Raw genomic sequence first — 16,835 nt, 5'->3', positions numbered from 1 at the left:
TGCCCTTGGCGCTTCATGCTTAAAACTCTCTTTGTAACAGGGTCTCTTGTGAACAGGGATTCCCTGGAAGCTCTGTTGGTAAAGAATCCACCTGCAATGCAGGAGACCCCGGTTCAATGCCTGGGTTGGGAAGATTCCCTAGAGAAGGGATAGGCTACCCACTCCCAGTATTCTTCAGCTTCCGTGGTAGTTCAGACAGTAAAGAATCTGCCTGTAATGCGGGAGACCTGGATTTAATCCCTGGGTTGGGAAGACCCCTAGAGGAGGGCATGGCAAACCACTCCAGCATTCTTGCCTGAAGAATCCCATGGACAGAGGAGCCTGGCGGGCTATAGTCCATGGGGTCGCAAAGAGCTGGACATGACTGAGCGACTTAGCACAGCACAGCATAGTCCTTGTGAAGAGCCTCAGCTGCCCAGCTGTTCAGGCGGCAGCTCACAGCAGTTGTTTATTTAGTCTTTGATTTGAACAGAGCGGTGGAGTGGGGGTGCAACTCAAGGAAGCGGGGGGAGAGTTCGCTGAGCCCAGAGTAGAGTCCTCTCTCTGAGCCACCTCAGCACCCGTAGGCTCTGCAAGGGGCCAGCATTTAAAAGTGTCCTTCAACAGACCAGCCCTCTCTGCATCTGTTCTTGCAAAACCTGTCCTGGAGCCATGCTCCCCTGCCACCCACCACACCTAGAACAAAACGCAAACTCCCTGCGGGCCCGCAAGTCACCGCCTGATCCCGCAACGGTCTCCCCCAGGTCCCCGTGGGACTCACTCTCTCACTTCATCCTTGTTTATCTTTGGGGAGCCTCCCCTGACCACTGTATCTAAAACAGGCCTCTCCCCATCAACTTGTGATGTCTCCCCCATTATCTGACTTGCAATCTTTCATGCCATCTGCCACCTGCAGAAATCACATTGCGTATTTAGCTGTCTACCTGTCGCTGGGGGGTAAGCTGCATGAAGACAGGCGCTCTCTTTCTTATTTTTAAACTTTAAACTTGATTTTTCTGCTGGACATATAATAAAGACTCAAAATGTATGTGCTATGAATAAATGAACCAGTGAGTGCTCTAAAAAACGTACGTCTTCAACAATAAAGGGACACACACTACTATATGTAAGATAGATAACCAACAAGGACCTACGGTATAGCACAGGGAACTCTGCTCAACATTCTGGTATAACCTATATGAGAAAATCTAAAAAAGAATAGATATATGTATCTGTATAATTGAATCACTTTGCTGTACACCTGAAACTAACACAACATTTTAAATCAACTATGCTTCTGTGCTCAGCTGCTTCAGTCATGTCCGACTCTTTGTGGGCTGTAGCCCGCCAGGCACTGGAGTGGGTTGCCATTTCCTTCTCCAGGGCATCTTCCTGACCCAGGGATTGAACCTGCATCTCTTGCACTGCAGGCAGATTCTTTATCATCTGAGCCACCAGGGAAGTAAACATTAACTATACTCCAATAAAATTAAAACGAACAATAACAATAATAAATGGTCTATTCTGCAGGCAGGAGTCCTCTGTCCTGAAGGGAAGAACTTAGGCCTACAAAGGTCTTGGAATGCGAGGCCCCTCTCCCTCCTCTGCGCCAGGTGTCTACACACCTGCCCACCACAACCCTACTCTGCCTGGAAGGCTGAGGCTCTTTGTTTGCATTTCAAAGAGGAGGAGGATTATTCATTACACAGGTGCTGTTACCTTGCCCCCCTTTCCAGCCCCCAGGTGTTCGAGGAATGCAAGTTCTCCACCATCACCGCTTCCTGGGTGTCACTGCTTCGCACGGATCAGCTCTTGGTCTGCCCTGGTGGGACCTGCACAGAAGCAGCATTCTGTCCCATGCTGGCACAGAGGCTCGGCCTGATCCACACCAAGGGCAAAGTCCACGAGAGGCTTCAGAAGGGCCCATACCATCGGAGGAGGCGGAACCCACGGCTGTCCGGGCAACGTGCACAGACAGAGCTGCTGGCCACCCAGGCCTGGGCCTCAGGGTCTGTTGCTCTGCCCTTCCCTCTTAGCCCGTCTCCACATCTGCCAGCCCCCATAGATGTGGTGCCTCTGGCTTCCCTCATCCCCCCTCCTGTCATCACCTGCACTCACGGCCCCATCTCCTGCCCCTAGTACAGCACCGCCTGTCATTTCTTGACTCCAGCTCCCAGCTTGCAGAAGGTCCCAGCTGTATGTTTCCCAGGGCCGTTGTGACAAGGTACTATAAACACATGGCTTGAGCAACAGAAGTCTATTGTCTCCCAGTTCTGGCAGCTACAGGTCCAGGATCAAAGCGTCCACAGGGTTGGTTCCCGCTCAGGACCGTGAGGAAGAATATTCCAGATCTCTCCCCAGTTTCTGGTGGTTTGCTGGTAACTTTTGGCATTTCTTAGCTTGCAGAAGCATCCCCCTGATCTCCACATCCCCCTGATCTCCAACTCCAAGCTTGCTCCACTTGCCACATGATAAGACAATAAGTCTGAGAGGCGAGGTGTTATGGCAAGGAATCTGACTTTATTTGGAAGGAAAGCTGGCTGACTGAGAAGATGACAGACTAGGGTATCGAAAATAACCATCTTCCCTGGGGCCTGGATGCCAGGTTCATTTATGGGTCAGGGATGGGGGGATGTGAAGAAGCAAAGTAAAAAGATCATTCAATCCTTGCAAATATCTCCCAGAATGGCAAGCCTCAGGCAGGGGGATGTGTTAGTTTCACTTCCTTACAGTCATTTCATGAGTGGTATGAAATGGAATATCTCCTGTCATATCAACAAACAGAGATGCCACAGCTATCGACAATTTTGGCCTCTCCAAATGTGAATTTTCTGAGCCTCTCGGGTAAGCAGCAGAGGGGCACCATTTGCCACACAAAGAATTCAAGAAGGTCACAGCCCTGCACGGGTGGGTGGGGTCAGGTTATCTCCCCTAGGTAGGCTATTATGTATGCCTATAAGTTGGCACTAGTGGTCAAGAACCTGCCTGCCAATGCAGGAGACAGGAGAGACACGGGTTCGATCCCTGGGTCAGGAAGATCCCCTGGAGAAGGGCTATTTTTGCCTGGAGAATCCCATGGACAGAGGAGCCTGACTAGCTACAGTACGCTGCATCGCATAGAGTCGGACATGACTGAAGCAACTGGCACGAACACATAATAGTAAAAGCAGCAAAATAAGAGTTAAAGTCACAGAAGCAGATCCAGTATAAATGCAAAATTAACCCTTATGATTACACACTTTCATCTTCACATGGTGTTCTCTCTGTGTATCTGTCTCCAAATGTCCCCTTTTTATAAGGACACTAGTCATGTGGGTTTAGGACCCACCCCACTCCAGTATGACCTCATTCTAAAACCTAATTCCACCTGTAAAAACCCTATTTCCAAATAAGGTCACACCCAGAGCATATACTTGGGGGGACTGGGACACAGTTCAACCCATTCCCAGCTGTCCACATAATAAAGTCCAAATTCCCCACATGGCATACAAGGTCTTCTCGAATCTGATTCAGATCTATGTTTCCAGCAGTTTCTCTCCTGCTTTATTTTTTCCTGCTTATATGTGACAGTCTTCCACAAGAAGATGGGGTTTCTGAGATTAAGGAGAGAAAGAAGCAGGGTTAGAAGGGAGAGGAACAGTTCCTGAGAGTTGACTAAATGCCGCACTCCACATCAGAAGTCTCACCTCTGTCATCTCATATCACCCTCACGACAACCTCGTGAGACAGGCATGGTGTCCATTTTACAGATGAGGAAACTGAGTCCCTGAGAGTAAAGCAACTTCCTTGTGATCACACCCATGGTAAGATGGATGCCAAGAACCACACCCAGGTGTGTGCAGCTCCAGAGCCTGGGTTCCCCTAGCTCTCCCGGGCAGAAGAAGCCTTTGAGAAGGCTGGGGGCGGAAAGACCGAGGCTTGGAGAAAAGTGGGGAGTGGAGGACTTGAGTGAGTAGAAAGTAAGAACAGAAAAAGGTGTTGGGGATATTTGGTAGTGATTCCCTATAAGAAAGGGATGCTCCGTCAGAAGAGTGGGGAAGAGGGCTCTGAGTGGGGTGCTCTGAAGAGGCAGGCCCGAAAGAGGGGCCCTAGCAGATGGCAGAGGCTGAAGACGCCACTGCAGGGCAAGAACCCGAGAGTTCTGGCAGCTCCAGGGGCTGAAGGTCCAGGAGGGACCCTTTGTCTCCTGGCTGTGCCCACTGGACGATTAGAGCTGCTTCCAGGATGCGTATTCTCGATTCATGCCTCTGCCTGGGGAGGATGCCCGCGAGCTTGTTATAACGCCTCTCACAACTGCATCAGGCATTCCCGGGAGTAGGAACCCCAATCAGTGTAAGATGAGGCAAATTACAGAACATAGCCATGCCAGGTGCCCAGGAGAGCCAGAGGTCTTCGGGCTGTGCCTTCGGGAGCCCTGGGGTCCGGTAGGGGGCGGGGGAGGGGGGATTCTCCGTGGCCCTTCTGGGTGGGCAGAGACCACGCCCCCTACCAATCAGAGCATCCCTGCTGCTATGTATTTTCTACATGCGGTTTCATACAAGATTTGAGTTCAGATGGGGCTTCCCTGATAGCTCAGTTGCGACCCCAGTTTGATTCCTGGGTCGGGAGATCCCCTGGAGAAGGGAAAGGCTACCCACTCCAATATTCTGGCCTGGAGAATTCCATGGACTGTATAGTCCATGAGGTCACAAGACTCGGACACAACTTAGCAAGTATACCACCCACTTGGATGAGGTACCTAGAGTCATCAAATTCAGAGAGACAGAAAGTAGAATGGTGGTCACCAGGAGCTGGAGGAGAGGGGAAAGGGGAGTTATTGTTTAGTAGGTTCAGAGTTTCTGTTTGGGATGATGAGAAAGTTCTGGAGACGGATGGTGGTGATGCTGTACAACAATGAATGTACTTAATGTCCCTGAGCTGTGCACTTAAAAATGGTTAAAATGGTAGATGTTACTTTATAGTTTACCATGATAAATAAATAAAGAGGGGTTCCACTTGTAGGTTTTTCTCCACAGGTTTCACAAGGTATCATCAAAAACCCGACTTTTCAGGGAATTCCCTGGAGGTCCAGTGGTTAGGACTCTGGGCTTCCACTGCAGGGGGCACAGGTTCAATCTCTGGTTGGGGATCTAAGATCTCAAATGCATGAAGCGCGACCCCAGACCAAAAGCAAACAAACAAAAAATCCCAGTTCTCCAGACTGGTGATTGCCAAGGGGGGCTGGGATAGAGTGTGAGGTTGGGGTTAGCAGATGGAAGCTTTTGTGTACAGAATGGATAAGCAACAAGATCCTACTGTATAGCACAGAGAACTATATTCAATATCCCATGATAAACCACAACGGGAAAAATATTTTTTAAATAATGTGTATATATGCATGTATAACTGGACCACTTTGCTGTACAAAAGAAATCAATACAACATTTTAGATCAATTACACTTCAATTTAAAAAATATTGATTTAAAAAAAAAAAAACAGTTCTCCAGGTGATTCTCATGTGCAGGTAGGGCTGGGAATCACTGGTCTTTGGGGATAATTTTCTTAATCCCTTGGGGTTTCCCTGGTGGCTCAATGGTAAAGAATCCACCTGCTAAGCAGGAGATGCAGGTTCGATCCCTGGGTCAGGAGGAATCCTTGGAAAAGGAAATGGCAACCCATTCTAGTATTCTTCCCTGGGAAATCCCATGGACAGAGAAGCCTGGCGGGCTACAGTCCATGGGGTCGCAAAGAGTTGGACATGACTAAGCGACTAAACAGCATCTTAATCCCTTTTTGAGGAGAACATTGCTCTTAAGCTCCTGAAGATGATCCCACTGTGGTTCCTAGAAGGACCTGATGGGCATCAACTAGCTGACCTACAGACCAGACTTCCTGGACTGAGTCTTGAGTGCTCCCCTTGCTCAGACAACTGCAGGCCATTACTTCACTTCTCTAAGACCTCAGCGGGGCTAACCGGAGTGCCTTCCTGTGAGGCTGTGCTGGAAGTGGACATGAGACAGTCATGCAAAATGCCTGCAGTGTAGAAATAGTGTCAATAAGTGTGGGTTGATATTATCTGCCGTCAAATCAACCAAGAGTGAATAATTCCTACTGTATCCTGTGGGCTATGGCAGGGGAATACAAAGATGTGTCAGGTTGGTTCCTGCCTCCAGGAGTTTAGAGCTGTATGACTTTACAACTACATGTGCCTTGAGAGAGACAAATCAAATGTGGAGTTCAAAGGCAGGAGTGATGACAGCAGGAATGAAGAGCAGGAAAATCTGAAGGTCAGTGGTGTCTGAGCCGGCCCTGACTGGACACTGAGTTAGAAAGCTGACCTCCCCACCACCCTGTCTGGTAACATCCTTCTCCTTTTCCAATGAGACATCCAAGCCTTAGAGGGTCAGGGTGGTTCTCCAGGTTTCATAACCCCATGACCCTGATTACTGAAAAGACCCCTGGAGGCCGACTGACAAGCCTCACTGCCTGAATGTGGTTCATGCCAGGGCGGCTCCGGGCTGCACAAAGCTCAGTGTGCTCCAGCCACGGGCAGCTGTCTGAGCCCACACAGATGCCCTCCTCCTGGCCCAGGTGTGGGGAGCCTCCAGGTCACCTGGGGTAGTGCTCCCTCTTGGGGACACTAAGCATCAAACAGAACTGGAGGTGACTGCACTGGGCGACCAGCTGGCTGGAGACAGGGCGTGGTCGGTGTTCTTTCATGATCTTCTTTGGCCCTTTGTTCTCCCAGCACAAAGCTTTCATGATGGAGAAGCCGTCCCCATCATTAGGGGGAGGTCTGGGCATTAGAGCCTGAGGGGCAGGAAGCCCTCTTCTTCCTGCAGCCTTTGCTGCTTTGATGTCACTTTGGTGTCTGTTGACCTGGACTTGGAGAGAGTTTGGAGGAGGGCACACAGGCAGTGAGTGGCAGAATGGGGCAGAGGGCACTTCAAGCAAAAGAAAGGACACTAGCAGAGGCTCAGAAAAGACAACCCAGGGCATGTTTGGAACTTCAAGAAGAGTCTGTAAGTTCTGGCTGGGGAGTGCAGCCAACAAAGGAAAGATGGAGATTTAAGACTAGAAAGATAAGGGTAGGTCTGTGGAGGGCTTGCCCTTACTTCAGTAGGTGATAGGGAGCCACGGAAGGTTCCACAACAAACAGATGAGACAACTGGGACTTTGTAGTTTGCTGAGCAAATGAATGAATGAGTGTCTGAGGAAGGTGTGACAGCCGTAGGTAGGATGCCTGTGTGACAGACGTTGGCAGGAGGAGCAACTCGGCTGTAACATGTCCCCATGGCCTTCTGTATGCTTGGGTCACTGGTACAAGTGTTCCGCAAAGCCAGCCTGCAAGTAGGCTCATATCTATTCTATCTCATGTGCCCTCAGTCGCTAAATCATGTCCGACTCTTTGTGACTCTATGGACCATAGCCCGCCAGGCTCCTCTGTCCGTGGGATTCTCCAGGCAAGAATACTGGAGTGGGTTGTCATTTCCTCCTCCAGGGGAGCTTTCCAACCCTGGGTCTCTTGCATTGGCAGGCAGATTCTTTACCACTGAGCCACCTGGGAAGCCCATTCTATTTCTTACAAATAAACAAAACCAGCTCAAAGAAAACTTACAAACAAGGTTAAGGAGGAGAAGTTCAGAGTCTCCCTCCGGGTGCTCCCCTGTGCCCCGTCCCTGGGTTTGCTCTCAGCTGCCTTGGGTACAGGCTCCCTTGGTCTCCGAGGGACGACGATCCTCTGCCTGGCGCCCCTTGGGCTGACTGCGGTTCCCTGGGCCCTGGTATCAGCTCCTCCAGGCTCACACCAGCCGTCCCCACCAGGGGTCCTGGGAGCACCATGAGCTCAGAGCTCCACCCTGCACAGCTCCCCCTCTGCCCTCCCTGGACACTGACCCACAGGAGGTAGGGCAACTCTCCCTTTTCCAGGCCTTGGGACACAGAGGACATCCCCTTTCCCAGCTATGTGGCCTCCCTAAATATTACCAAGGAGCCTAGCAGCCTCTGAACACAGAAGGTCGAAAACTGCTTCTTCCCCAAAGACAAAGTCGCTCAGCTTCCTTGGCACAGATGTCCGCACCCCATCCCCACCCGCACCCCGGGAAGTCAACAGCCCCCCCACTTTCAAGTGTGGGGGAGGCACCATCAGTGTCAACTGAGAAGTACCACGTAACTCCAGAATCAAAGAAAGAAGAAAAGAAGACCAGAGGGAGCGTGAGATCTCCACTTCATTTACACTGTAGCACTTTCCATTGTTGCTGCTGTGGTAGTCGTGGTGATGTTTAGTCACTCAGGGGTGTCCAGCCCTTTGCAACCCCATGGACTGTAGCCCACCAGGCTCCTCTGTTCATGGGATTTCCCAAGCAAGAATGTTAGGGTGGGCGGCCATGCCCTTCTCCAGGAGACCTTCCTGACCTAGGGATCAAACCCGTGTCTCCTGCACTGGCATGTAGATTTTTTACCACTGAGCCACCAGGGAAGCCCCATAACACTTTTCATACTATATTATTATTGTTGTTGGTGTTTACTTGGGGTTTTCCTTAATGTTGTATATCCTGTGTGTATTACAGTCCAAGCATGTGGCATTTGCTTATGAGATCTCATTGGAGGAGGGAGGAGAATGAACGGGGAAGTTGGAAAATGGAACTGACATTCACCAATTACCTTCTGCTGGCAGGTTCTCTGCTGGGCGCTGTGCACACACACTATTTCACTTACACCTCCCCATGGGCCTTATAAGGAAAGTAGTATTATTATTCTGAATTTACTGATTTTAAAAAAATGAAGAAATAAATCAGATGAGTACATGTATGAATGACAATGCTATTTTTCTCTCCCTTTCTATCATGCAAAGATGGCTTACATTCCTGAATTATAAAGCATTTTTCAAAAAGTCAGAGAACAAAAAAGAAATATTAAAAAGAGATTAAAGCAGTATGATTTCTGAACCATTCAGTAAAGGAGGATAATAGCTTTGTTATCCAGCTCCCGTCTTCATAAAGTCATTGTTATCATGAGTTAGAACCTGCATTAACTCCGAAATTAAAATAATAGGCCCATGTGCAGCAAATTCTGAAGACACACTCTGTGGTTTTCCAAGCGCCTATCAATAGTCTCCTGAACTTTAGTTGGATCTGAACGTTTTACCGTAAGAGGATCGAATTTAAATGTTCTACTTTACAAAGAAAAAGCAATAAAACGGGGTGACTCTGATGAACCTCTCCAGGCAAGAATACTGGAGTGGGTTGCCATTTTCTCTCCAGGGGATCTTCCCAACCCAGGTATCGAACTTGGGTCTCGTATTGCAGGCAGATTCTTTACCATCTGAGCCATCAGGGAAGCCCTTACATTAAGTAGGACTAAAGTACAGTCTCTGATATCATCAGTGTAATGCCCGCATTTAGGAGCAGGAGGAAGGGCTTCATGTGCACACCTCAGGTGGTGTCTCAGTGGACAATTCTGGAACCACCAAGCAGACTCAGAACAGTCTCCATGGAGAATGGCATTCACAGGCTGGGCTCCAGTGATTCCAACAGCAGCATTTGTGACAATACATTTTTAATTAAATTGAAAGGCAAACTTATGAAGAAATAAAGGCTATTCAAATAAATACAATGCATTTTTCTGAAATATATTATCATGCTTACTGGAAATTAGCCCGAGGGTGTAAAATAAAGGGAATATCAATGGGAATTTGCTATCAAGTCGAAGATCCTGAAGGCGTATCTCTGCACTAACTTCCAAGACCCGTGACAGTCACAGTTGGCACTCTGTGCGTGTTTCTGACCCTCCGTTCTGGGGCAGCTCATTCTGGTGGGCTCCTTCAGGTGTGGAAGTGCCGTGTGGTCACCATCTTCAGCACTGGGCTGAGAACTCTTAGACTGTTGAGCCCATGATGTGTGATTCACTCTGCCTAGCCCCGTGAGTTGAAGGGCCTGACCTGCACCAGCTGATGGTCCAGAGATGGCTCCTCTGAGGACAAAGCAGGGTGGGCTAGAGGGCAGATGCCACCTGTAAAGAGAACTGTGGCCAGAAGGGGTTTTGCCTGGTAATCCAGTCCTCAGTCCATTTTAATTCTCCCGCCTTTCAGAGACCTGGAACCCTGGATCTGCTTTCACTGTGATGTTAGTGTCACAGAAATAATACTTCAAACGAAGAAGAGAGGGCTACAGATATGCAGAGAACTTCCATATTTGCTCTAGACATGTGCTCCCCTGGGCTACCTGCAGAGCACTGTAACACGGGATCTCTCACAGCAGTGTAGTGGCAGACAAGACTAGATGTGCAGAGAGAGAGAGGAAGGAAGGGAGGGAGAGAGGGAAAGGAAAGAAAAGTCCCACTTCTGAGAAAAGAGTTCTTTACAGTCAGATCAAACACAAAACTAGAGGAGCAGCGCACGGAACAATCTCTATTCTCATTCATCTCTCACAGGAGACGGGAACACACGTGCTAAAACAGCATTTGCCAGTGTTAACAGCTCACATTTTTCACAAAGTCTTTACCCAACAGAACTGGGTGGTTGACTTGATCCACAAGTCGTTCATAAAAAGCCACTGTCTCCACCACCTGCCATCCCCACCCCCCTACACACACTCAAAAGCTGGGTTTCTTAGCCCCATGACCCTAATCACTGAAAAGCCCCCTGGAGGCTGGCCGACTGGCCTCCTGCCTGAACATAGTTCATCCCGGGGCGGCTCCAGGCTGCACACAGACTCAGTGTGCTCCAGCCACGGGCAGCTGTCTGAGCTCCTCGCCCAGCAGCCCACGTAGCTGCCCTCCTCCTGGCCCAGGTGTGGGGACCCTCCAGGCCGCCTAGGGTAGTGCTCCCTCTTGGGGACCCTAAGCATCAAACAGAACTGAGGTGACTGCACTGGACGACCAGTTGGCTGGAGAAAGGATGTAGTCAGTGTCCTTTCTTGGTCTTCTCTGGCCCTTTGTTCTCCCAGAACAAAGCTTTCATGATGGAGAAGCCATCCTCATCTTTAGGGGGAGGTCTGGAAATTAGAACCTGAGGGCAGGAAGCCCTTCCCTTCCTGCAGCCCTTACAGCTTTGATGTCACTTCGGTTTCTGGTGAACACCTGGATTTGGAAGCGGTTGGAGGAGAGCACTCATGGCTTGGAAGTGGTCCAGGAATGTCAGGCGATCAGACGCACCTGGAATGTTAGACGTCTAAATCAAGGGCTGGTAAATTACAGCCCACAGGCTAAGGCAGCCCGTGGCCTGTTTTTATACAGCCAACAAGCTAAGTGTCATTTTTATATTTTTGAAAAGTTGTAAAACAAACAAAAAAAGAATATGCAACAGAGACATATGTGGCCTGCATAGCCTAAAATATTTACCTTTTACTGAATCAGCTTGCCAGCCCCTGGTAAATGGAGATGCTAGGGATGACAAAATGTCTAAAGTTTACGAGCAAAGGTAAAGATGCAAATGAATCCCTGTAAGCACTCATCTTCGGTTGAAAATAACACCCGCGGAGCAGGCACATGGCTCCCCTCTGACCCAGCCCTGCCCGCTTATTATGGGATGTGGTTTCTTAGGGTGATGAGGCTGAAGTTTCCTAGATGAAATGAATGGGGATTCTATAACGTGGAGGGATGTGATGCAAGTTTTGTGTCAACTTGGCAGGACCCTTTCAAGGTCTGTCTGACAAAGGGATAGAAGAAATGCTCTTGAAATGCACATTTAAAAGAGTCCCACCTACACTTGGATGACAGCCCAGCTCCACTGGTCACCCTCTGCATGGCCTGGACTGGGACTACAGCTGTGTGGGCTGGAAGAGCTGGATTCTTGCTCCGCCTTATCCCTTCTTTGCTGTGTGCACCTGTTCTACCTGAGCCTCAACTTTCTCATTTGTAAACCGGAGAACCACCAGCCTTGACTCTCGGAGTGTATCCTTGGACATTAAGTGAAGTGCTGTCTCTGAAGGAGTTTGTCAGGGTGAATTACACAAACTTGGAGACCAAGATGGCTGTGAGACTCACTGCCTTCCTCAACAACGTCTGGACCAAGGAGCAAGAGCTGGTCCCATCCTTGACCACCCAGACCTCACTATAATTCTGCCCACACTCAGCCCCTACACTACATACAATGTTAGATCAACACAGCCTACAACCATCCAGTGCCCCTTTGAGACCATGGGAACCCACCCAGCCACCCCCAGGACTCCAAGACCCAAACCTGGAGTGGATGGAGAAAGTATGAACACCTCCATGCCCCAGGGAGAGGCCCCTCCCCTGTGGCCCCCAATAAAAATGTGAAAATGCAATAAATAATACAATACACAAATAAAAAACTAGAGAATATAACAAAAAAAACAAGCAGATGCACGGCTACAGAAAGGAAACTAGTGGTTGTCAGTGGGGTGAGGGAAGGGAGGGGCAAGGTAGGGATAGAGAATTAAAAGGTAAAAACTACTATGTGTAAAATAAATAAGCTACGAGAATATATTATACAGCACAAGGAATAAAGCCAATACTTTGTAACAACTTAAATGGAATATAACCTTTAAAATTGTGAACCACTATGTTGAACACCTGAAACTTATATAATATTGTACATCAACCATTGTTGTTCAGTCGCTAAGTCATGTCTGACTCTTTGTGACCCCGTGGACTGCAGCGCGCCAGGCTTCCCTGTCCTTCACTATCTCCCAGAGCTTGCTCGAACTCATGTCCATTGATTCAGTGATGCTGTCTAACCATCTCATTCTCTGTCGCCCCCTTTTCCTGCCCTCAATCTTCCCCAGCATCAGGGTCTTTTCTGATGAGTAGGCTCTTTGCATCAGGTGGCCGAAGTATTAGAGCTTCAGCTTCAGCTCCTTGCTGTCTAAAGGCCTCTAAGAGTATTCTTCAGCATCAACCATATATCAGTTAAGAAAAAAAGAATAAGTTCAATGAAGGTAAGGACATTTTATGCTTTACTTATCTTTGATTTCGTTGAGGTTGGTAACTACCCTGTACATAGTAGAAACTCAAATACATTTGTTGAATGAAATAGATAAATAAATTACACGGAGGTGGGGTCCACTTTCCAGTCTTGTGGTCTAATAGCAGCAGCCACACTGGGCGGTCATTGCCACACACTGCTTATTCTTTGATCCTGAAGCCACACTTGAGGCCCTCAGCCAGAGGCAGGATGTGTATGAGCTTTATCAAGCAGCCCTACCCCAGTAAATATTCCCAGATGCCCTGGTGGGAGCTGGGAGAGGAGGAAGGTTTTGAAAAATCTTCTCAGAAATTTCCACCATGAAGCCCCACCTCCCAAGTTAAGTCCCCCAAGCTCAACTCCTCCCAGGAACCCACTGAGAAGGAAAGGGCCTGAAATTCCCAAACCTTTAGCTCATTCCGAGCAACAAGTTCACCAGACGCTTCTGCACAGTAAGCGATGTCAGACACAGACTCCTCCCCATCTTTCCCGATGTGGCTCCTCCAGGCCCAGCTCATTCGCTCTGCCTGGCCCATCTGGAGAGGCCTGGGGTGCAGCGAATGGTTTCCAAAGGTCTGAAGTTAATGAAATGCATCATTTCTAAAGTCATTCTAGAAAGAGATTAGAAGCTTCCAGTGGGAGGTAAAGAGAACCTCTCCCTCCAGAAGCCATTAACCTTCCCGCATCTTAGGGGGTGCTAGACAAGCAGTTTGGAAGGAGAGCAGACCCAACTGGGGACCCCCGGAGGATCACTTTGGGGGTGAGCCTGGTAAGTCAGTCTCTAAGAGTGTGTGCCTCAGCTGTCACCAAGAACACTACTGGCTCCCAGCCTGAGATGGGAGAGGGGACAGGGATAAGAGTGGTGACTCTCACTCAGCACATCCTGCACCCCAGGCCCAGCCTGGTTCAAGCTCCACCTCATCCAGTGCTCACTACGACCCAGTGAGACAGGCTCTTTATTAGCCCATTTCACAGATTAGGAAGGCAAGGCTCAGAGAAGGTAACTGAGGCCAGTAGCCAACAAGTGTCAGGAGTAGGATTTGACCCTCTGTGTCCCACCCCTATGCTATGCCCCCAGAGAGGGGCTGAGGCATTGGTCTTCAGAGAAAATTGAATGATCCCCCAGATGGGAATTCAGAAAAGGGCTTAGCAGCCATGGGGCAAGTGACACACGTGGTTTGGGAGTGTGGGGAGGAATGAGAGAGTCAGACTTGGGGCAGGCCCTGGCCCCGGCCTGGACTTGCCATGTGGTGGTGAAGTCTCTGCGGCCATCCCCAGTGAGGCTCCACCTCCCTTTCCTTAGCTCCCTGTCCATCTTTTTCTAGGGGGGCAGTCTGGCCTACTGTGCAGTTCAGAGCACAGCGGAGTTAGTCCTTCGGCCTTGGCATCCCAGCTGCTCTGCTTTCCTCTTTTCTGCAAGAGGAGGAAATCCCATTTTATCTGAAAACGCTTGGGCATCAAGGCTCTTAGGAGCCTGGGTGCAGGCCTAGGTCTGGGAGCTGCAGCCCAAAATGTGAAGCATGAGAAAGGCTGTCCACCCCCTTCCTCACACTTCCTCCCACCTGCAAGTCAGTGGGAGGCCTGCTTGAGACAAACAGCACTTCACCATTTATTTTTCCTTTCTTCTGTTTTTTTAAAACACTTATGTTCCATAATAGCTGGTATTCCTCAGTGTTTACTCGCATCATTATACAGCTCTTATTCCTTAAATGTTTGCTTAACATTTTTTGCAGAGCGAAGGAGAAAGCTCCATGGGCCTTTGTGAACAGCTGCTTCCCAAAGGCAAAGGAGGAAAATGCTAAGGTGAGAGGGTTCGGGTTCCTGGGGCCCCTGGCTGAGCCCTGGGAGGTTTTCTCAGCAGCCCAAGGGCTGCAGCTCATTTCCAAGGCCATGACACAGCTGCCTTCAGAGTCCAGTCACTGACCAGTCTCTGGGGCCTTGAAGGCCATGGAGGCTGTTAGAAAAAAGGTCATCTCACTTCCCACCCAGAAGCATTTGGTGGGAAGTGCCCATAACAGTGGGGCAGTCCAAATGACCCACACCCCAGTGGGGCCACTGCACTGAGGCCCCAGCAGGGTAGATAGTTCCCTGGAGAGCTCTGAGACCAGAACTGGCTGTGGAATAGCCAGATAGCACCCCCAGCCAGGCATCTCCAACAACTTCTTGGCAGGTCAACTACATGGTCTCTCCTGCAGCCCCTTCTCCTAGAATTGACACATTTTATTTGCAAAACTCCTTGTGATTTTCAGAACACTTTCACACACATTTTTTATTTGATCTTCACATTTCCCTGGAAGAAATGAATGTAACACCCTCCTCCCCATTCTCCCCCTGGCATGCAGAACACATGTCTGCTGATGTTTCTCCTCCAAGGCACCCTTTAGTGATCCCCCATGTCCTTTAGGGTCAAGCCTAGCCCCTGGCACCTCCAGGGCCCTTCCATCATGCCTACGATGGTGCCCACTCATTAAATCACTTGCCTAAGAATCATCATAGGGCTTTCCAGGTGGCTCAGTGGTGAAGAACCCACCTGCCAATGCAGGAGATTTGGGAGACTCAGGTTCAATCCCTGGGTCGGGAAGATCCCCTGGAGAAAGAAATGGCAATCCACTCCAGTATTCTTGCCTGGGGAATCCCATGGACAGAGAAGCCTGGAGGGCTACAGTCATGGAGTGGCAAAGAGTCGGATATGACCAGACGCGGCGCGCACTCACACACACACACACAAGAATACTCATCTCAAATCCGCTTCTGACCAACACGCTCTAAAACAATTGTGAGGATTAAATGAGATTATGTGAGTCAAACAGTGCCTGGCATACGGCAGGAGCTTACTAGAAGGGAGCTACCTTGATTACTATTCCTGCCAGAGCCAGTGCCTGGTAGGGCCAGCCCAGACTGCGTAAGCACAGTCTCAGGCTAAGCCAGCACTAAAATGCACCTCCCAGCGCTGACCTCATCCCGCCCGGCCCAGGAGGAGGTAATTCAAGCAGAGAAGTTGAGCGTGTGCCCAGTTCACAGCCACCCATATGGAGGCTCGTGAAACACCACCCACGGCAGCTCTCTTGTGAATACAGCACTCTGATTGTTCCAAGTAACCAGGAATGTTCCTGGGTAATAACTAAGCCCTCAGCAAAAAGCAACCGAGAGGCTGGAAACCTGGGTGTCTGAGGCTAGGCAATCAAGTGTGATTTAAGAGATGCCAAAAATCTCTGCTTTCTAAACTCACAGCTTGCCCCAAAGCCTCTGCTGTCCCCAGCCAAGGTCCCTGAAATTCCCTCATTCAAAATCCATTCCTTGGAGTTTTTTTTTTTGGGGGGGGTGGTGGTGGCGGATTCTTTGTGTGTATGGGTGTGTGTGTGTGTGTGGTGTCTCACAGCAAAGAGGAATAGAACCCATGCCTTTCCCCTGCGTTGGAAGTGCTGAGTCAACCACTGGACCACAAGGGAAGTCCTCCCTTGGAGGTTTTATTTTTTTTTATTAATTTATTTATTCTAATTGGAGGCTAATTACTTTACAATATTGTAGTGGTTTTTGCCATACATTGACATGAATCAGCCATGGGTGTACATTTGTCCCCCATCCTGAACCCCCCTCCCACCTCACTCCCCATCCCATCCCTCAGGATCACCCCAGTGCACCAGCCCTGAGCACCCTGTCTCATGCATCAAACCTGGACTGGCAGTCTGTTTCACATACGAGTTTTGAGTACGAGTTTAGAATTAAACGACCTGGGTTCAGCTTTGGGCTCAATCATCCACAAGAGGAGTGTGTGTGCTTAGTCGTTCAGTCATGTCCGACTCCTTGCGACCCCATGGACTGTAGTCCGCCAGGCTCCTCTGTCCTTGGGGATTCTCCAGGCAAGAATACTGGAGAATGCCCTCCTCCAGGGGATCTTCCCAACCCAGGGATCAAACCCAGGTCTCCCACATTGCAGGTGGATTCTTT

Source organism: Bubalus bubalis, chromosome 5 (assembly GCF_019923935.1).
Source record: "Bubalus bubalis isolate 160015118507 breed Murrah chromosome 5, NDDB_SH_1, whole genome shotgun sequence".
Classification (NCBI taxonomy): Eukaryota; Metazoa; Chordata; class Mammalia; order Artiodactyla; family Bovidae; genus Bubalus; species Bubalus bubalis.
Note: the sequence above shows the minus strand (reverse complement) of the source record.